At 45.5% G+C, this 23,163-nt stretch overlaps 1 pseudogene; it reads right to left on the reverse strand.

Moving 5' to 3' along the window:
- Positions 1–5,959: 5,959 nt before the first annotated feature.
- Positions 5,960–19,190, reverse strand: LOC119392926 (glutamate-gated chloride channel-like; annotated as a pseudogene).
- Positions 19,191–23,163: the final 3,973 nt, after the last annotated feature.

Raw genomic sequence — 23,163 nt, forward strand, 5'->3', positions numbered from 1 at the left:
CCTTTGCGTGATATGCCAATAGGTAAGTACCGAACACTGGCATACTCATGTTCGAAAAATCAAGGTCAAGCCGCCTACTCAGACCTAACAAAAGAAGGATGACCAACAAGGCGAAGCCGTAAAACACCGAACACTGGTCCGAACACATGGTCTTACGCTAAGAACTTTTGTAAGAGAATATTTCAGCTAATCACGATACAGGACATATCATTAGCGAAACCGTTTGACCAACTGGAAATGGACTTACAAAACACAGATAGATAGATAGATAGATAGATAGATAGATAGATAGATAGATAGAAGATAGATAGATAGATAGATAGATAGATAGATAGATAGATAGATAGATAGATAGATAGATAGATAGATAGATAGATAGATAGATAGATAGATAGATAGATAGATAGATAGTAGATAATATTGTGCACCGAAGGAGGAGAGCTGGGTTTTACCCCGACCCCCCTGCGGGCCGCTCCCACGTTGGAACAGGCAGGGAGTACCTGCCCGCGGCATCGTGGGCCCCTTGGATTGCCCGAAGCTGACGGTGACGATCCGTACTTTTGATGGCGGAATAAAACACTTGTCTTGGGATGATTTGCGCCTTGAGTTCCTTGGGTATGTCGGGGCAGTCCCACATCATGTGCTCAAATGTACACACACACCCACATCCCGGGCAGTCAGGAGATATATCCATATAAATAGATACGTTACCAAAAGAGAAGTTTTGTGAATTCGGCCCCTGGCCGGTAGATGTAATTTTGGCTCGATGTAAGTATTCGAGTCAAAATTTCGCTTTAATGGCACGAACTTTAGACGCTGGAAACGAAACTACAATCGCACTCAGTATGACTTGCAACACGGCAGCGCATGGCCTCACAAGCTCAAACATTTGCGAACGGCTTCAAAATGCTGTCATTCGCACACTAAACGATATTATCTCGTTTGGCATCATCCCCAATATGATGAAACAAACGTTTAGTTGTGAAATTACAGGGCTAGTGGAAGCCATGCACAATTTTCGAGCTGGTGTGGCCACGCGCTCCCGTGTTGCAAGTCATATTGAGCGCGACTGTACGTGCATTACATAGCCCTCAATTTTCTATTTTCAATCTGTGAGTACTGTAGCAAGAGGCTGCCTAAGGATGAAGAAAACAACCTCTAGAGACGAGAAGAAATTGATAGAAAAACTAATCTTCTTCGTCGTATGGAACGTCTGTGCAATTAATACCATAAGGACTGCAAGCTCTGTACAAAGACATCTTTCTCATGCCTTCCGCGTCAGTCAGCGGATTCCGTGGAGGGAACTGAACCTATGATTCCCTGTGTTCTTTTTTCGGAAATAAACCTTCTCCGCGCACTCCGGCCCAAATGCCGCAACTACCGCGGCGGCGTTTCTTCCATGCACTTATTACTTTTGGCTTCACTTTATTTTATTTTTTTACATGTGTACTGGCACCCTCTCGCATCTCGTGTGCGTTTCTATTCTAAGCGTCCGCCATGTGTGAAGGGGGGCAAACATGTCCGCCTTTCTAGAAGCTAAGTCCCCTAAAAATAAACTACTTTTCGGGGGCTTTGCTAGGAGCATCCGGGAACCCCTCTGTTTTCTCGCCAGTTTGTTCACGATGAGCGAGAATATAATGAGTTCGAAGAAAGCGAGTGGCTTAATTACTCGACTCGCTGTTTCGATTTCCAGCTGCGACGGTTGCATTTTCGACGGCACTATATCCAAAAGCGCTCGGGTACACAGGCTTAGGTGCACTTCAAGGAACTCCGGCTAATTAAGATTAATCCGTAGTCCCCCATTACGGTGAAAAGAAGTGAGGAAGAAGAAAAGATAGAGATAGAAAAAAGCGCACACTTAGGGAAGCACGTCAAGTCTACAAGCGATCGCACAGATCAGTCGACCTTAAGTTTATCCCTTCCCGCAACATAGGATAGCAAACAAAATGTGCGTCCGGTTAACTTCCCTGCATTTTCTTGCTTCTGTCTCTCTCTCTCTCATTACGGCGTGCCTCGTAATTGCAGCATGCGTCTAGCACGTAAAAGCGCAACATCTATTTTGGTGATTCGACAGCCCAGTCCTTTAGCCACTAAACCCGAAGTCGCAGGTTAAAATTATATCCTGGGGTTTTACGTTCCGCCACGATATGATTATGAGGCACGCCGTATAGTGTGGGATTCCGGACTAATTCTGAACACCTAGGTTCTCTAAAGTGCATCGAATAAGGCACGCAGGCGTCTTTTGCATTCGCGCCCATCGAAATGCGGCCGCTGGGGTCGGGAATCGCACCATTGCCCTGCTGCTGATATGGAAGCTGCACGCCATTGCAGCTAATACATCATGGCGGGTGAAGTCGCAGCTTCGAATCCCAGCGTGAGCAACCGCGTTTCGTCACGGCCGGAATTCAGAAACGAACGCGTGCCGGAATCGCGGCACACACATACTTTGCAAACAGCGATGGTCCAAGTTCATACTTTTTACATATCATAGTTATTTACCACAGTCAATTCGTGCAGCGTATAAGCCTCATAGGAGCCGCATAGTTGCTTGCAGTCAGAGAAAGAAATCATGCGGGCCGCACTTAGGCAGAAAACGGCGAATATATTATTACTTTTTTTTGTGTGGAAGGGGAATCAGTTTCAGCAACCAGGAGCTTAGTGACGCGCTGTGATTACATATTCAATGTACCAAATGAATACACCAATTATTTTGCGTGGTTGACGCCGGGCGGCACTCCTGACTTCATTATGACCGTACGATAAAGTAAAACGTCTTAGCACAGGATAACCGTTCAAATACCACCTCTGCCGTGTTGCGAATATATACATACGCGCACCACGTGAAAACACTGCCAACGATACCGATAAATCGTTAAACGCTGATCTGTAGCGTTATGGCATGTGTGCAAAGCAGCACGAAATATGTCCCGAATAGTGTGGCTTCTACATTCATCGGTGTGATAGCCACAGCTGGAGATATGACGTCGATGACCTTGTGGTGTTCTGTAAGCTTACGATCAAAGTTTTTTATACAATTCAATGTGATTTCATGAGCGCTACGCTGGTACAGACCCCATGTGACACATTTGTACTGTGTTTTCGCACATAAAACAGACGCGATCGTGTAAAAGTGGCATATATTGCTACGAAGAAATACGCGTTACTATCTGCTTATGCAGTACGTTACGCTCATAACCCCTAACAGTAGAATTACCAATAATAATAATTTTGGGGGTTTTACTCGCCGAAACCACGATATGATTATAAGGCACGCCGTAGTGGAGGGCTCCGGAAATTTAAACCATGTGGTTTTAACATGAACTGACATCGCGCAGTACACGGGCCTCTAGCATTTCGCCTCTATTGAAATGCGACCGCCGCGGTCGGGATCGAACCCGCGACTTCCTGGTCAGCAGCCGAGCACCGTAACCACTATATCACCGCGGCGGACTGTGGAATAAATGCGTTAATGTGGACAAAATGCTACGCGGAGAGGCAATGGGGCTTCGGTGGTCGGGACTTACAGATGCAAACATCATTAATGTTGCTTAATTAGGTCTCGTAATATACGTACCACAGAAGGGAGCTAAGTGTTTGTGAGGGGCGGGCCCTTCCGACTCACCCCATCCACACCTTCAGCGTAAATATATAGATAAATGTTTCCCACCCCACCACCATGACACGAAATGCTGTACATCATGATGCCAACGCAGTAAAAGCAACAGGCTGACACTTTGGCAGAGAGACTACGTAGAGTCCGAAAGAAGCCGAAGTCCTAACAGTCGACGACTCGATATCAAATCGCAGCAGTCAATCATAAATTAAAAAGACGTGTTGCGCGGATATAGTTGGAGCAGACGTGAGGAATGCTGAGTGGGGCGAATTTTGACTACGCAGTAAATATACGTGCTGAAGAGGATGAAGCCCACATTAACGTAAGCTGTCATCGACATGTCCTTTTGTTTCTTTAACCTGCCCTTTCATGCGCCATCCTCGTCAGCGGGGGTTTGTGGAACAGGCTTTAACTTCACAGCTTATTACCGGCTTCAACTTTTATCGCCTGTGTATTACTCTAACGTTGACCTGATAGCTTAAGTGGAGCACACTAAAAGTTGAGGACGGCCAGAAAATGAACAAATCAACCGGTTTTCACAAACAGAAAGAGATTATAGTAATAGGCAAGTTGTGGTTTCACTTCAACATCATCATCGCTATAACATGTTAGTAGTGCGCTAAAGATATCACTTTCAAAAACGATCACCAAAACGAGCAAGTACAAATCAAAATAAAGCACTTCAGCAAGGTAACCGACTGTTTTCACCGAAGAAAATTGTCCCTAACTGCAGAGCAAAGATTTCTGTCGTTGTACCCAACAATATAAAAGGCCGGAACACAGTAGCTCAAGCCAGCCTCTGAGCAGTTGTTTTCTTTTCATATTTTTTTCTCGTTTTCCCTCCCAAGGACCCAGCACAGCCATGTCCTCACTTGGACGTGACCGGGTTTATTTACCACTTCTGCATTTGTTACTTCATGCCGAACGAACAGCCCTCGTCTCTGTCTCGAGGTCACACGCCGACTAATGCGAGATACAATTTCAGAAATATATGGGCCTTCTAAACAGGCCCGCGCAAGCTGCTGCAGTACAAAGATGCAATGTCCGGAATATGGTTGTATGTTAATTTATACCACTTAAGCCGCGTCTCCGCCGCACGAAGGAATATAAGCAGTTGCCCACGGCATGCTCCCCTTTAAGGCGAAGCCAGATGTATACAAGGTTTTGAAATGGCGACGACTGTTACTTCACGATGCAAGAGACGCGTTGCGGCCATGACCTCTTTGCAACTGTCGTGTAATGAAGATGTGGCTTGGTCAAGCGCGTTGACTGAGTCTCAGTAGTCGCAGTAACTGCGATTCAGTCAAGGCAAGCTACAGCTTCTGTTTGTGACAGACATCAAGGGTGTAAATCAAGTACCTTCTACATGCACTCAGACTTGGCTTGCTGCAAAGCTTGTAAACATTGTGAACCATACGACCAAACGTATATAGCGCATCCAAGACGGGACGAAGCGAAAGACCCACAACAAACATACACAGCGCTAACTTTCAACGACATTGTTGAAAGTTAGCGCTGTGTATGTGTGTTGTCTTTCTCTTCGTCCTGTCTTGGATGTGTTATACCTTTGGATGCTATGAATCACCAACAAGCCCGCCGTGCACCCTCAGTGAACCATACGACCCAGCCACACGAGGCAGCACGGCAGCCATGACAGCACGTTACTTTGTTACATAAATGACGCCAACGTTTCGTGTAGCTTGGACATTCTGCAGTGAATTCTGGTGTGTGGAGACGTATATTAGGTTGAGGTTAAGTTTACACGTTACAGAAGATATGCTGGCTAGAAAGCAGTGAAATTAGCTATTCAGTATTTAGCTTGTGCGTTCTGGAGATGTTGGCGGTAATCTGCAGATGCTCTTCAGATTCCCGCATAGTGGCCATCTGTATGCACCGTCAGCTGTCGTAGCCTTCAGACCAACCAACCAAAGGTCATGACTGTTGATACACGTTCAATGGCAGCGCGTTTCTTTTTCTGTTATTTTTTTGTGCTGGTGTTGTTGGGATTTTTAAACCGCTTGTGCTACATCCCCGCCCGCGTACACAAAATGAGACGCCGCACTCCTTCGTTTCCTGCATGAGCAAGGGGTCATAGAATTTGCTCTCGCGGGATTTCTTGCCTGCTTAACGTCACTTCAGTGCAAAGTCAAGTACGCTTTACACACAAGTGATTAAGGAACCATTTCGGAAAGCCATAAAATTGCAGCAGTTATTTATTCTTTTTTATAATTCCTTAGCAGTCGCATAAGAAAAGACACTTTTGTAAGGCGTTTATCGGCCCAGCTTCAATAGAGACTAAAACAGCATATTCTGTGCATGCACTAATGTTACCATGGGCGGTGTCTGTGCACAATTGCTTTCTCTAACGTTAATATGCAAAGGCACGTTGCACCCTTTCTTTTTCTTTTTTTTGCCATGCACTGCGGCATTTGCCTGAGTCAAACACGGCACCTGCAAGACCTGTGATCTGGTGAGAACTCTCAAAGTCTCGTCCTCGAACAGCTGGAGAGTAACCTCCCAGTCATTCATTTGCCATTCGCCTAATGCTTAGTCCAACTACAAAGTTACTAGGCTTGTTATGTGCTCAAGGTGGCGCATACAATCTGCCAGTGCGCTATGGTGCGTACAGGACATCTGCCGGCTCGCGCAGGCTCCAGCACGTTTGGCGAAGGCGTCAAAGCCCTCTTCGGGACGTCCACCTTGACCGTGTAGTTCCGGATGTAGATCACCACGAACAGCAAGAAGGCGACCGGAAATACAATGCGAGAGACCAGGTCCACCTTGTCGGCTGTCGACCGTGGTGCCTTCAGCCAGTTCCGGATAGTGGTCTGCCAGCTTCCTTGGTCGTTGCGCCGCACTGGCCCGTTCTTTGCGTTGCTCTTCGAGTTCTCCTGCAAAGCATGAGAGTGAAGAGAAGATTTTTATAGAAAGGAGCCTGGTACAATACCACAGGTTCTACGCCGAGACGTACGCAACAAATATATGCAAGGGCTGCAAAACCGAAGTGGCCACACTAGAACACGTGCTCTGGGATTGTAACACATTTCAGAAAGGTGCTAACCCCGAAACCCTTCCGTCGCGGTGGGCCGCTGCATTGCGCTGCTCCAGCCCCGACGACCAATTCTGGGCCGTCCAGCAGGACCGCGAGGCGGCGAAGAGGCAAGGCCTCGACGTCCCACCTGGGAGACTTGGGCCCGGTCAGCATAAGCACTGCGGTACTCTCAATAAAGTTGTTACTAACTAGACAAACGAGCCTCGTAGCGAAAATGCAGTGTCTTAATTGCCGAAGCCCATCACGCTTACGCTTCCAATGCAGTAACGAAAAGCTCGTTTGCTATTGAATCTAATCTAGTAGTTTTCACAGCAACGTTCTCGGAATCGAAAGGTTCGGCGTTCAATTTCAGGTCAGTGGCGTAACGTTTCCTCAATCTCTTGCCGAAAAGCGAGTGACTGACTCGTATTGGGCCACATACCTGAGACTATGCTACACTAACGAGATTTCACGATATGTGCGCGACACCGAGAGTACACGATATACCCTTATCGACATGTCTATATGTTTCAGTTCGTGGACTCCATCGCTCCAATCATTTTCTCGCCTTTACCGTGATCGCAACCAAGTCAGCGCGTTTTTTTGGCACCGCGAATGCATCTCCACAACTTATGTTGACGCTAACTATAATCAGTCGCAACGCCGTGAACTGATGGTTTATGTTGGGGAACTTCTTTGTTAAAGGTCACTGGTACTCGCCGCACCATTGCATCCTCAATGCTGTCGGTAGGCATTTCAAGCACAAACACAGTCGTGCGCAGAGTTCTCGATTAAGGGAGCAAAGTTTTACCGCAGCCCCGCCAACAACCCGCTGGACGAGTCCGAAAGAAAGCAAGCCTCGCAATGCATGCACTAACGCAAATGAAGCAATGAAGTGCTGCTCACTTCAAGGAGGAAAGTAAACCGTTATCGGAATGCAACAACAGGAGCCTTCGGCCGCCAGTATCGTCAAAAACCTGCATTCCCATAAACCTGCACGTTAAACGATCAAGGGACAGGTCCGGCTGAGTAAAGATACGGGGCTGACTTGACGCCCCATTAATATGATTAGGACCCGTCCCCCTGTGCGCATACCTATGAGCACAACAATTATAGTGCAAGAAAGTCAGCATCTCACTAACCACCAGTTCAATGCCGTCCGCATCCTCGAAGTTTTCGTCGTCGACCTTGGGCTCCGTCTTCTTCTCGGTCTCGCCTTGCCGACGGCGAACGACAAGCTCGACGACGGCCACGTCGATCCAGAGTGCGATCACGAAGGCGAGCGTCACCGCGGTCCACACGTCCACGGCCTTGGTGTAACTGGTGCGGGGGAATTCGGAATCCCGGAGTCTCGACACCGTCGAGGCCATGGCAATCAGCACCAGAGCGGGAACCGTGAGGCGCGTTCGCGTGGCTGCGCCGGTGTTGTCCAGCCAGAGCGGGATCCAGGACAGGAGCACGTACATGGCGCACGGGATGAAGACGAGCACGTCGAGGCTTCGCGACATACGCTGGAACCAGATCTCGGCCCGCAGGCAGGAGTAGTCGCCTGCGAGGATAGTCGATTGATGGGCTTCCCGTTCTCACACCATAAGAGCAGGTGCTCCTAATGTGGGATGAGTATTTTTAAGGCGAAAGCCTTAGATGCGTCATCAAACGCTAAAAGTGACCGTCGGAGCCGGTGGCGGCGTCGGCGTCAACACGAAAAGATGAAAAAATCATCTTGTGATGACATCATCATGGTGATGTCATCATGACAGAGCATTATGACGTCATCACGCGACATCGTCGCTTGTTCAAAGGTAGGCCGATCCCGGAGGCAGTGCAAAACCACGTATACAATCGTATGAGAAGAAAAGGAAGATGGCTTTCGCCTTCGAGTCTTAGGCGAATGCATAAGGGACCTAGTGACTTTTTTTTATTGACATGGTATACGGAGATGTAGGCGCACAAATAAGGCGCCGGCTACTCCTTAGCTCTTCAAGGGGTCCAGCATATAACATACAGGGTCCTGTAGTAGCATAGAAAACAGCATTCTCCCAGTAACACCAGAACATAACAAACCCGCGGCACATGCTATATAGATTTTGAGTAACACCGCGACACTCCAGTATGGCGTCTCAAAAATACAAATAGTAATGTATCCTTATATGAAGTTCTGAAGTCAGCGGGTGGCGTCATGTACATGAATTATCGCGTACAGGCATGCATAACAGTCAATTGAGACAACACAGTCAACAATCACATATATGTATGTACAAGGTGACCTTAACATAAAACGTAACAGACATAACATTACCTTGAATACAGCACGGTCAACAATCACACATATATACACTGTGACGTTAAAACAAAACAAAGATTAAATGCTCCAATAACGAGTTGAAGCGCAACTACTCCGTATGTTTCATATGTATAACGCCATCGTCTTAGGGTCATAACGTGTACACGTGACCAAACTTACCAATTCGAATGATGTTTGCAGAATTTGTTTCCCGTGAAGGTGGGCTTCACTAAGGTGAAAATTGGGGCTTTGTTTGCGATTCATTGCCAGCAGTATAACGTAGCGCGGTGCGGACAGCGACGAAAGCCGAATGGCGAAAACAAAAGAGAGATCTTCTTTTGTCATCATTCGCGTAGCGCTGTTTGTGCCGTGAAGCGAGAGAATTAACTATTAACGTCTCGTGCTGCGTGCTGCAATGTGTCGATCCGTGTTCCTTCTCCGTGATATTTGTCAAATATACGTCGGTCAAAGTACGCCAGTGCGCGGCGCTCTTGTCCACAGGTATCGCACGACCTGCATCGGTTTCTCTCGGCGTTTCGGACCCTCTATAGCGTCTTCACAAAGACCTAAGAAAACAAAAATTAGGAGCCCTTGCTTTATCGCGAAAATTGGGGCAAGTGAAGTTTGGCGTGTGCATGCCTGACGTACTTCTTTCTTTTTCTTTCTTTCTTTCTTTCTTTCTTTCTTTCTTTCTTTCTTTCTTTCTTTCTTTCTTTATTTATTTATTTATTTATTTATTTATTTATTTATTTATTTATTTATTTATTTCTGTACGCTCGCTGGCGCCGGGCTTTTCGCGTACAACGCCGCCACTGAAATCTGAGAGTTATAAAAGCTTCGCTAAATAATCTCGATAGTATACACCTCAGAAAAGGGAGAATGAACAGTTCCTTCTATTTCTCTCTTTGAGCAGAGATTTTATGTTTATAAACAGGTCAGCAAGCAGGCTCCAACAGGCGCCAGTAGCAAGCCTTTCTATAGGAAAATGTAAAAGTGAACTGTTTTCGAATGAAAAACAGAATTTCACGTACATATACGATGCGTGGTCTAGAAGTGCGAATGGATATAAAAGGCCCTGTGACATCTCCGAACCCTGGAAGGCTTAAAACTTCAATCACTCTCTCACATCATAGCACATTATTTATTTAGCGTCCGTGTGTTAGTCAACGCAGATTATGCTCTAAGAAAAAAACGAGTATTTGGAGAGTATTTCTGCCATGGAACGATAATCGTCATCTCGCTTGCTCGCGTTTCCTTTCTTGAAACCTCGGCTATCGCCACTTTCTAATCAAGAGTGTTTTGGCCACGCCGATAGCGCGCACCGCGGTGATAACGCAAGGAAAGTATATGACGACTATATATATAGTTTCATGGCAGAAACACTCTCAAAATACTCTTTTTTTTTTTCTTAGAGACTAGAGTATACAACGTCGAGAAGGTGCGAAACACTAGGAAAATGCCGGAAGCATCTTAAACAGGGCGTCAGGAGCAGAGTTGTCAAACAATCTACTGCACCGAAGGAGCTTACAGAAAAGTCCACGTACCTGTGATCGTCCGACTTGTGCAGCTGCCCAGTATGTGGCCAGTCAATTTGTAGTTCCTCATGAGGATGTCCTGTAAAACTTTACAGGCTCGTGCAGTTTGAAAGCAAACACTATGGCCCTCAGTTGTGTATTTATCTGTGTTCAAGAACACAAATGCGTTAGTCGCTGCATAACGACAATGTATACAACATTCGCCAAGGTTTAACTATAGAGAGACAGATGCTTTACGCTCTGTTTAGCCCTCAGAACTTTGCGATACGTGTGTCGTAGGCGTTGGTCTTTCTGTACGTCATTTATCAATCTTGAGATGAGCAGTTTCGATTGCGTAAGCACGACATGTCGTTCCTCGGTTGCACTTTAAGTACCTCCCTTGTAGATGGTCAAAATTTATCCGGAATAGTCCCTAAAGCGTCCCTCATTGATACCTGTGCAGGTTTCGGGATGACTAATTTATTCTAGACCACATGACATAGCGTTCACGTCAGCTGAAATCGATGTAATTCTTTAGTGATAGTTATATGTTCGCGGGAAAAAAAACATGAAAGTCGTTATGCCATACTCTTGTATGTGTGTGTGTTGTGTGTGTGTGTGTGTGTGTTGTTGTGTGTGTGTGTGTGTGTGTGTGTGTGTGTGTGTGTGTGTGTGTGTGTGTGTGTGTGTGTTGTGTGGTGTAGTTGGGTGTGTGTGGTGTGGGGTGTGTGTAGTGTGTGTGTGTGTGTTGGGGTGTGTGTGTGTGTGTGTGTGTGTGTGTGTGTGTGGTTGTGGGTGTGTGTGTGTGTGTTGTGTGTGTGTGTGTGTGTGTGTGTGTTTGGTGTGTGTGTGTGTGTGTGTGTGTGTGTGTGTGTGTGTGTGTGTGTGTGTGTGTGTGTGTGTGTGTGTGTGTGTGTGTGTGTGTGTGTGTGTGTGTGTGTGTGTGTGTGTGTGTGTGTGTGTGTGTGTGTGTGTGGGTGTGTGTGTGTGTGTGTGTGTGTGTGTGTTTTTGTGTGTGTGTTGTGTGTGTGTGTGTGTGTGTGTGTGGTGTGTGTGTGTGTGTGTGTGTGTGTGTGTGTGTGTGTGTGTGTGTGTGGTGGGTGTGTGTGTGTGTGTGTGTGTGTGTGTGTGTGTGTGTGTGTGTGTGGTGTGTGTGTGTGTGTGTGTGTGTGTGTGTGTGTGTGTGTGGTGTGTGAAGAAAGGGGAGAGGGGTGTACCTCTTGCGTAGCAGGCATGAGCGATGCACATGAACACTGTTAAGTGCAGTATGAATAAAAGAGTTGAAAAATGCTTGAACAGCAGGTGTCGCTATCCACATCCCCTGTTCTAAGATCCTATATTTCTTTAAACCTCCAGCTTCCCCAAACTTCTGCCTTTTATGAATAATAAAAGACAATATAGAGCGAAAACGCCATTCACGAGAAAAGCGCCTGCTTGGTACCTTGTAATCGTCAAGTGGAATAGAAAGACGAAAGAATTACAAAAGAGATAATACGCGATGAACATGAACCCGCGTCTCCACAGCACCGCGCAGACACAGACGCTCACACTGCGTATAGTAGTTTGTATAGTTCGCGGAGTTCACGGACTCCTCCTACAAAGATCTTGTCGAGCAAAACACCTTTACAGGGAAGGCGATGCGAGACCTATTATCGGAGGTTGTGGAGAAATGAAAGGTTACAGTACTCACAGCTTGGCATGAATGACTGAGCAACTCTGAGTGTCAAGGGGTACCTCTTCAAGTTCATCGGGCACGACAGCTTAGTGTGAGTCTGATGGAAACCAACGTTGTAACCATGTAGTTAACATCACCGTAATGTCAATGTACTAACGTCGTAGTCGACAGCACAATGAAATTAGTTTGAGTTTCTCGCTTTGTCATTAATGTTTTAGTGTCACGTGTCCTGTTTGAAGGAAACATGTAGCAACCAAGATTATATACTCAAAACTGCATGTCCTCTACGTACGTCCACGTATCGGTATGTTCAGCAGTATGTTGAAACTTCGAATGTTATTGTGGGGTGAAAGTTAGGCCAAGTGGCAGCGAATAAAGACTGGTGGAACGCGGCACGCACATTTGGCCCTGTAGTACCATAATCACACAATGATATTGTACCGCACACAGGCATCTTTTCTTGTTGCTATTTTTATTTGCGCTAACTGTATTTGCGGGTACTGTTAAGCCGCACTAATTGTTATCCTGCATGTAGTGAAGTGCACAGAATCTGTCGTTGTTGACGTGAAAATGTGAAAGTTTGTTTGTTTACAAAAGTTACATTCCAACAGTATACTGCATTTCTAGAACAAAATGCAGCACCCCCTGTTGTGCACCCCCCTCCCCCCCCCCCCCACCACCACCACCACCACCACGCGCCACTGGCGCCTTTGGTATATCACCTACCTCGCGCTGTAGAGAACCCGTCCTGTTGGGAAGATGCGGATAAGAAAATTAGGCCGGGGCACGTTGTGAAAGTGGCCCTCTTTCTCGTTAGAGAAAAATGCATCTGGCTTCCAGATCTTTTCGGCGTCGTAGAGGTGTACATACTGGACGTCGCCAGCGCGGTCGTCGAACGCCAGTCGCGGATCGAGCCAGCTCTGTCTGAAGTAGACCTGAATCGTGTAGTCCTAGGAGGAGTGCCGGGAGTAGCTATTAATGCATTGCATTCGGAAGAGCAAATTGAAAGCAAAAAAAAAAGTGCACGAATTTATGCGAAACCAACCGTTTGCGTATAGCTGACCTGGCGCATTTGGTATAATGTTGACTTTCAAGGTGAACGAAGAATTGGTTTTAATTAAAAGTTACGTTGAAGCGCGACTGAATATTAGTTTATTTTTAATTGATATGATATAAGGACATGTTGGCACACAGCTAGGGCACCGGCTACTCCTTAGCTCTTGAAGGTATCGAGTATACGAAACACACGGCCCAAAGATTACATATAGAACAGCGTTCTCACAGTAAGACCGGAACATAAAAAAAAATATGTGGCACATATAATACAAAAACTTGCTTAACACCACGATATTACTACATAAAGTATCAAAAATGCAAATAATAATGTCTCCTTATGAGAAGTTCAGTTGTCAGTAGATTGCGTACATCATTTAGATGAATTATCACGTACATGCATAACATAACAGTGAAGACAATCACATATATGTAAACTGTGACGTTTAAATAAACCAAAAAATGCGTTAATAACGGCCACCAATGCCGCTGTCCTCAAAAAAAATTGTAATGTTTTTTAACTCGCGCTTCTGCAAGGTTGGTGCCAATGCGTGGCGCCGGCTACTCTTCTCTTGCACAATGGTTATCGTCGCGATGTAGAAAATAAACACAAGGCTATACAAAGGCACATGGTTCAGCACTCGCGCACTCAGTCCAAGTTCTTCAATAGAATATTCTGTCCACTTAACACAAAAGTTGACAAAACACAAGTATTCTTGTTGGCCACGGGCCCAGACGTTTCTTTGAACATAGTGGTCTGTTATTTATTGACATTAGTGCTGGTTTAAGTCGGCGTCTTGGTGTCTCGTGGTGCGGGCATTCGAGGTGTGGGCAATTTGAGTATGAAATAGACGAACAAAAGAAATCAAACTGGGCGCAGATTACGATGTTGTTCACCACATTTTCTAAACTTAAAATATTAAATTCACTTTCTTAATTGCTTCACCTGCCAACTCTTAGGCGCTGATGAAATCATGCCAATGTTTTATATTTTTTTTGACAACCTCCTTGAACACTTTCACCATTACGGGTGGAATTTCACTGTGCTATCATCACCGACAGTTAAGACAACGAGGTCTTACTTACCATACTTTTTTCCGACACCTCCGGAATGGAAAGAACGAACATGCTCACCTCGACGCGAACAGGGCCTTTGGAATCATGTAAGGCAGACAGATGCAAAAGAACCTTGTTGTGAATGTTAAGGCCACAGTGCATGAGATAGAGCGGTCAGGTGATTGTCGTAAGATACGAAGCCACTTAGTGCTCGTATACTCGTTACCGAGTCCTGCGAAGCGGTAAAATTTCAGCCATTATTCTGACTTCCTCTATTCCAGTTCTTAAGACCACTGCTTCGGAGTGACCGGCTCTTGCGATGACGTAGGTGTGAAGATAAACGGGACCATGACAAAGGGCGAAAAAAGGAATAGGACCGTTTCACGACTCTTGTCCTTGCGAAATCGAGTCGAACGTCGTACAGTAGTAATGAAGCTCTGCAAGCCAAGGCGTGGAGCTTGCCTTCCTCCTAGGGCATTGTAGGCCTGCACACAACTAACCGGTCGAGAGTATATATTGGCTTCGTTTCTTATGACAAATACTGTAAATGCACTAACAAAATGGGCTTCTATGCGCTTGTTCAAGAACGAACTTCAGCCGAGGGCTTGCTTGCTTGCTTGCTTGCTTGCTTGCTTGCTTGCTTGCTTGATTGATTGATTGATTGATTGATTGATTGATTGATTGATTGATTGATTGATTGATTGATTGATTGATTGATACATGTGAACTTCGATGCGCCCTTCCAAAAATTCTAACTAGATCAGGCAAGCAATTTTATGAGCTGAACAGCTGTAAAGTGACCAATTAGGGGGGGGGGGGTAAGTTCTTTTAGAGATTTAGCAGCTTAGTGTCAAATTTTCGGAAGCGTAGAGAAAAACAAAGCATATACAAAAGGTTTAACAGCATCGGAAGGCAGTCGAATGGGTCAGGGAACAAATAGGGTTATACCTGTGCCATTGATGGTCGGTGGCCGGACGCCATTGTCATAGGCGTTTTTGTCGAAGATGCTATTAAGGATGTTGCTGTGGCGCTCTCGGTTATATACTCTGAAACGAAAGTGCGGACAATGCCATCTTCAGCGCAATGGTTGCAGTGCATGCGGTGCTCTGGATTTCACACGAACACTTGAGTGTACAGGGCACAATTTTTGACAATAAGGCTGCTCCAAACGCGCACTACCGGTTTCTCGTGCCGGCTGCGGGGAAATTCTAAGTCAAAGCCTTCGTCGCCGGGAAATGTAGACGCTCGCCTGAAGCAAAATGGAGTTTAATGTTTAAGTTTGAAGATCGGCAACCATAGCTGATAGCTTTTCAGACGAAGCTTGACAGCGTTGACTACTATACATATATACGTGAGTTCATAGTCCATAGCAAAGCAGTGTTCAACGAAAGCAGTGGTAAATTATTATTGGTCACTTATATATGTATATGTTATTATTTAAGCTGCGCAGTAACTATACGCCTACAATGATGGTTCGCTGGCTACGAGTCACACTGTGCTTAGGATTTGAACGAGGATTTTATCACACTCGACCACGTACGTCATCAAAAGGGCTTAACGTCATCGCCTATATCAGAAGTATCATCTGAGAGACGTAATAGTTTGGTATCATGGTGCTGAAGACGTATATAAACGTCCGAAGACAGCCGCTATCTGATAAAGCATGGACCACGAGAAAAGTATGTCCTGGAGGACGCGTTGCCACATGTTCACTGACACTGAAAGCACATGAGGCAAAATTACTTAATATTTGAGTAAAGGTGCACGACAGACTCCCCCGAGTAATAGGTAGGCTGCTTAGGAGCAACCACGGAGAGATGCGTGCCGTGTGCAAAGCCGAAAGAATAATCGTTTGAACTCCTCTTCGAATGCCGCATGTAAGCGGGACGAACGGTTACTTCAGTCGGGCTCGCGGCATCGTGCCGACGATTACCATCCTCGTGGCATTTCAGTGACATAATAAAATAATGCGGTGTCATAGAAAAAAAGGAAGCTGTAGAGCAGTGCTTACGACATTTTGCCGCGCCTCTCTTTAGCCTTGGCCCATCGCGCTGCATTGTGATGCTGCAGCGGACTTTATTTGTTTAGATTAAGCAGCGTGAGGCAGCTGATTTGATGCCTGAACGCATACTTTAGCTACCAAATCAACTTCTTCACCCTCCTTAAACTATCGAGGAATGAAGTCCGACGCAAAATCGAACTATAGCAACGTATTTACCCTATGGGCCAGCAGCACTAAATTAATGCGTTTTTCTAAGTATTAGCTCTCATGTAGCCAATCCACGTGAATGCCAAAGTATCTATGCGAATGCATTGCTTCGCTGGCGCGCTATGCTGCAAGCGCTTTAAATCCTGTGCGCACAGGAAGAAAACATTTACGATTACTATACAACTTACCGAAGTGATGAGCCACCTCGCAGCAGGAGAACAATGACGCAGAACAGATTGCTGCGCAGGAGCATCTCTCCTGTCTTCTAGCTCCTTCCTCTAGCCACTGAAATGTCATCAATTTGCAGATGAAAAAAGGGCACTTGCAAGGCACTATTTCGCCGCGTCTGGTCCTCTTTCCACAATGCACTACAACATCAATATCCAACAAATGACTATCCGCATTGCAACCTAAAGCATATATTTCGTACGAGCGCAGGCCCGCGTATCTCGGTGTCGACTGCAAGGGTAAGCTGTCTCGTAGAATTCACTCCTATGTCACGAAAAGACTATGCATATTCAAACTGCAAAAAAAAAAAAGGAAGGAAAAAAACTGCGATACAGTATAGACGGTTTCAAGACTGCGATAGTAGCAGCACGTGTTGTACCCCAAGAAACTTCCTGTTCTTCATTTATCACTAACACCGAAGCGGAAAGCGTGTTTTTAAGTTATGTCAGAGTAAGGAAAGACCCTTTTTCCGCCTTCAGATAAAAGGAAGGCGCATAAGTTGAGGACTAACTCTTATAATGTTGGGTATAGATTAGGAGCATCTTTATTTGAAATATTTGGCTAGGCACAGGGTGAGAAAGGTTGAAAATCTGCGGGCTACCCGCCAAGGCTTTTGTTCCCCGCCAATGACGTCATTGCACGAAACCGGAAGCCGCCCAGGGTCTGTGTTTGTAAAGTTGTCGCAGAAACCTGTTTTATGGCTAAGCAACAAGAAAACCATCAAATACATGCGCGGGTGATAATCTAATCCAAAGATGATCCTTCATATATAGGTCAACATCCATTTATATGGATGATGTTGATATGATATCCATATATTTTGATATGATGATAACCGTATGTAGGGGTGATTTTGAAGTCGTTATGGGTAAGTGCCTCCGTCCAAGCCTCCACTGGCCTTAGCCGCCCACCGAACATGGTCCAAGTCTAAATAATAGCCTAGGTCACTGGGTTTCAGCCTTAGTTTACAAAAAGGGCATACCGTTTGGTTCAGCACTTGGTAACTATTGGTCATGTACGCCAATGTACACAAGAAAAGCAAGCATTGGTCCCACGTTTGGTGTTGCATCTTTCGAAGTTGATAAACATTAAATTCCGCTATCAGCGTCCTAGGTAACTGGGCTTCTGCCTTTGTTTTTAAAGAGGGTAGGTCGTTTGGTTTTGCACTTGGCAAATTGTCGTGTACATCAATTTACACAAGAAAAGCAAGTCTTATAGTTAAACATTGATGCCACGTTCGGTTTCGCATCTTTCGAAGTTGATAAACATTAAATTCCGCTATCCGCTTCCTAGGTAACTCGGCGTCTGCCTTGTTTTTAAAGAGGGTAGGCCGTTTGGTTCAGCACTTGGCAAATTGTCGTGTACATCAATTTACACAAGAAAAGCAAGTCTTATAGCTAAACATTGATCCCGTGCTCGGTTTTGCATCTTTCGAAGTTGATAAACATTAAATTCCGCTATGCGCAGCCTAGGTACCTGGGCTTCTGCCTTTGTTTTTAAAGAGGGTAGGTCGTTTGGTTCAGCACTTGGCAAATTGTCGTGTACATCAATTTACACAAGAAAAGCAAGTGTTATAGTTAAACATTGATGCCACGTTCGGTTTTGCATCTTTCGAAGTTGATAAACATTAAATTCCGCTATCCGCTTCCTAGGTAACTCGGCGTCTGCCTTGTTTTTAAAGAGGGTAGGCCGTTTGGTTCAGCACTTGGCAAATTGTCGTGTACATCAATTTACACAAGAAAAGCAAGTCTTATAGTTAAACATTGATCCCGTGCTCGGTTTTGCATCTTTCGAAGTTGATAAACATTAAATTCCGCTATCCGCTTCCTACGTAACTCGGCGTCTGCCTTGTTTTTAAAGAGGGTAGGTCGTTTGGTTTTGCACTTGGCAAATTGTCGTGTACATCAATTTACACAGAAAAGCAAGTCTTATAGTTAAACATTGATGCCACGTTCGGTTTTGCATCTTTAGAAGTTGATACACATTAAATTCCGCTATCCGCTTCCTAGGTAACTGGGCGTCTGCCTTTGTTTTTAAAGAGGGTAGGTCGTTTGGTTCAGCACTTGGCAAATTGTCGTGTACATCAATTTACACAAGAAAAGCAAGTGTTACAGTTAAACATTGATCCCACGTTCGGTTTTGCATCTTTCGAAGTTGATAAACATTAAATTCCGCTATGCGCAGCCTAGGTAACTGGGCTTCCGCCTTTGTTTTTAAAGAGGGTAGGCCGTTTGGTTCAGGACTTGGCAACTTGTCGTGTACATAAATTTACATAAGGAAAGCAAGTGTTATAGTTAAGCATTGATCCCACGTTCGGTTTTGCATACTTCGAAGCTGATGCACACTGAATTCCGCTATGCGCGTTTTCAAGATGAAGCTTAAAACAATGTGTTCTAGGAAGCACAAGCATGCATTCTAGAAAACAACGAACATTTAAGCTCACGCGATTGGTCCGGGATGGTTGGCTTCGCCAGTGCTCACCACGCTCAGCTTTCGTGTGGCGCCGTTCTTACTCCAGGGTCGCTTTGATGCCTGCTGAGAGACGATAGCGCGAGCAGAACGGCTGAGGGTCGCCTATTCAAGCGCCTCTTTTGAGTGGCCAGTCTGTGCGGGGCTGCGAGAATTACCGTGTTTACTCGAATCGAAGCGTCACTCTCTCCGATTCCGCACCCATGTGGCCAAAGTGGGAGGTGGCGTTCAGTTTCCAAGAATGCACAGAAATTAACGGGATTACAGTTGCAAATCTCTCTCTCTCTCTCTTTTAATTACGAAAACATAACACCGGAAGCGCTACGTAAGGACCACGCGAGATCAAGCAAGGTTTCACCACGTCTCGCCAAATCTCGCCAGATTATTTAAAATTTACAGTATGCCTCGTAAGACAAATTTCTTGGTTACAAATTCGGAATAATATCTGGGGTTCAAAGTCCCAAAACCACGATATGATTATGAGGGACGCCGTAGTGGGGGGCTCCGGAAATTTCGACCACCTGGGGTTCTTTAACGTGCATTTAAATCTGAGTACACGGGCCTCAAACATTTTCGCCTCCATCGAAAATGCAGCCGCCGCGGCCGGGATTCGATGCCGCGACCTTCGGGTCAGCAGTCGAGCGCCATAACTGCTAGACCACCGTGGCGGGGCTGGTTACAAATTCAGCAAACTAACTGTAAGATCCAGGATTGGCCACTATATTCAGATCATGGTGGTCAAGACTCCCGTGCGGGAGCCGGGATGTCGTTTATGTGAGGATATTTGTACCTTGATCGGCGCTGCGCTTTTTCCTCAATATATTCTGGACTAAGGCATACAATGTATATAAACTAGAAGTCATTATCATATACGGAGTAATCATATACGAATCCTTGCAGATTCACATGAAGTAGAACTTTCACATTGGCTTATACAGGGCGTTTCGGCTAACTTGCGCCAAGTATATATTATAATATTTTAAAATTTCGCGTATTATAAAGAAAAGCTGAAAAAATATCAAAAAGGGCAGTTATCTTAGTATGTATGAAATAATGCGACGCTGCTGAACAACTTTTATATTGAAGATTTTTCGCCAGAATTGCTATTTTAAAGCTTAATTAATTTATTTATTTTATTTACAGAATATACCTGCGTTGCCTCGTAGGCATTATCGCAGGGGAGACAGTTTTAGTACCATGTGCTAGATGTTTTACAGCGATAAGCAACAAAAATATATAAAACAAGGTTGACATCGAGGTAAGCAAGGTGATAAGGACAGTAGGTTTACAATTTCAATTAAGTGATATTTGTTAATTACCCAGCTTGGCGGATTGGCAGTAATCTTAGCATAGATGAAATATTCCGGCGTGTCTGAACAATGGCTACAACTTTTTCATAGAAGACTTTGCGCCAGAGTCTATAGTTACAAAGTTAATTAAGCAATCTTTTTTTATAACCCAGCTTGGCGGACTGGAAAAATATCATGACGTGCTGCATACGGCTCAGAACAATACTGGGTCAATTCGAAAGTCATAGCGCATCAGTTTCAGCTAACTTGGCGCAAGTAAGCTGAAACACCCTGTATACGAGGTGTGACACAAAAATAACGAGGCTAAGTGTGTAGCTTGAAAAAGAGTGAAGTTGGCAACAACTGTTTCGCTGACGTCATCCCACACACCTCCTCTATCCGTGCGGCCAGTTTCGACTTGACCGATCACGCCAGTTGGGAGTGCTGCGTCATTGAGTGAACACGTGCAACCAGTGGCGTAGCCAGGGGGTGGCACACCGGGCCCGTGCGCCCCCCCCCCCCCCCCCCCCCGAATTTTTTTTTTTGCCATGGCATACACAGCCCAAAATGACACTCGACCGCATCTGCCTGCCTGGCTCCCACTTCAGATCAAGGAGGTGCCCCCCCCCCCCAAAAAAAAAAAAAAAAAATTCTGGCTACGCCCCTGCGTGCAACTGCATTCTGCTGGAAAAATATCTAATGTAAAAACCGAACAGCGAATCAACATCATGTTTCTCGTGAAACTTAAGAAGTTAGCACGGAAACATTTAAAATGTTAACCGAGGCTTATGGAGATGAAACTTTTGTCTCGCACACGTGTGTTTAAATGGCATAAGCAGTTTTCAGTGGGAAGGGACAACGTGGAAGATGGTGAACGTGCTGAGCGGCCAATGTCAACGATTACCATTGGCGGTTACAGACAAAAACATTGCCAAAGTTCGTGATGTGATCCGTGGTGACCGAAGATTCGTGCAGTGGCGGAGTTAGTTAACTTGGAGCCTCAGTCGATGCAGTCGAAGTCTCCAAGATCCCCAAGACCCAAAAAAGCACGCATGTCAAAATCTATATTCAAGGCAATGTTAATTGTCTTCTTCGACATTAATGGAATTGTAATGATTGAATGGGTTCCCAGTGGTCAGACTGTTAATCAACACTACTACATTGAAGTACTAAAAAGACAGTAATTGGCGAAGCTTGCATTAAGCCGCGCAAGGCTTGAAACTACACTATTCTGACTAATCTGGTTGCTTCTAGGTCATTGCTCGGCTTTAGCATGCTAGGTCAGATTCTCAGTGCAGAGAGGTTGTTAATCAACACTACTACACTGAAGTAGTAAAAAGACTTCGTGAAAAAAAATTAGGAAACAAAGGCCACAGTTGTGGAGTTATGGATGACTGTAGCACCAGGAAATGCACCCGCTCACACGGCCCTATCTGTATAGCAGTTTCGGACCAGCAAAAACATTACTGTGCTGGGAAATCCTCCTTATCCACCTGATTTCGCTCCATGTGACTTTTTTTTTATTTCCTAATTGTTAAATCTTGGTTAAAGGGAACCCATTTTACCCCAGTTGAAGAGGTTCAGGCAAAAACGGAGAATCTCCTGTAGGGCTTTCCAAAAACCTTGTGCCAGAACTGTTACCAGCAATGGCAGCATCGAATGCAGAGGTGTGTGAATGCTGAAGGGGACTATACTGAAGGTGATGTCACGGAGAACCTGATTCTGTAAGTACAATGACTTAATGGACCAGTCTCGTTACACCTCGTATAGTAGCCCACACTGAACACTGGCATGCCGGGGGAAGTTTTGCATAGAGGCACACATTAAAGTACGGTCGAACCCGTCACCCCCACCCCCCCTGAAAAAAAATTACAGCATATCCACGGGGTGAATGATGATGAGTGGGGCGAAGCTGACATCATCGGTAAACCGTGAATACGAGTAATTCGCCCCACTAAAGTAAACACGTGAGAAATGTTAAACATCAAACTTTTATTGTTGGTTTCCGTGGTCCCTTCATTATCACCGCTTTGTGATCGGTGAAATGCCGGTTCTTGTATGGGTGTTACCTTGAAGTTGGCAAACCTACATCGATGCAAGTCCCCCTGATTGTGGTTGGTTTCTCAAACGATGTGCATCTAGTCCATATCTGATTGCCATGTGTGCATCAACCAGTGCTTATTTGCGTCTGCAACGTCAACGTTGAAATCGCCGACGAGTAGAAACGGTCTGCTGTCGTATACGCATTGCTCGTCGATGAATGACGTCTCCAGTGGAGAGATTGGGTGCAAGGTATACTGTCATAATGACGATGCCGTCGAAATCGATGGCAGCGTGTTCACCGTTGTCGCTCTCTACGGTCGGTGGAGTTTTTATTTTGCCTTTTCCGACCTTTACGTAGATTGCGACGCCACCGGCATGACGCTCGGAATCGGACTGACGTGAATCAGACTGACGTCGGAATCGGCATGACGTCGGAATCGGACTGGCAGAACCGCTTCGTGAAGGGGTGGTGGCATCAGGCGTTGAAGTCCGAAGAACCAAAGACCCCGTCGTATTCCTCAGAGAAGTCGTGGTTGCTGCTCGAGCACTTCGTCGTCCTAAGTTATCTAGCCGGCCAGCCGTGTTTTCGTCATATACAAGTACCGCCATCTAGCGGACACTCCACGAACTAAACGAGAGCTACTACATACAGTCGACGCACGACCCACGGCTTAAGGAGCTTCGCCCCTACACCCAGAA

The sequence above is a fragment of the Rhipicephalus sanguineus genome, chromosome 5 (assembly GCF_013339695.2).
Source record: "Rhipicephalus sanguineus isolate Rsan-2018 chromosome 5, BIME_Rsan_1.4, whole genome shotgun sequence".
NCBI lineage: Eukaryota > Metazoa > Arthropoda > Arachnida > Ixodida > Ixodidae > Rhipicephalus > Rhipicephalus sanguineus.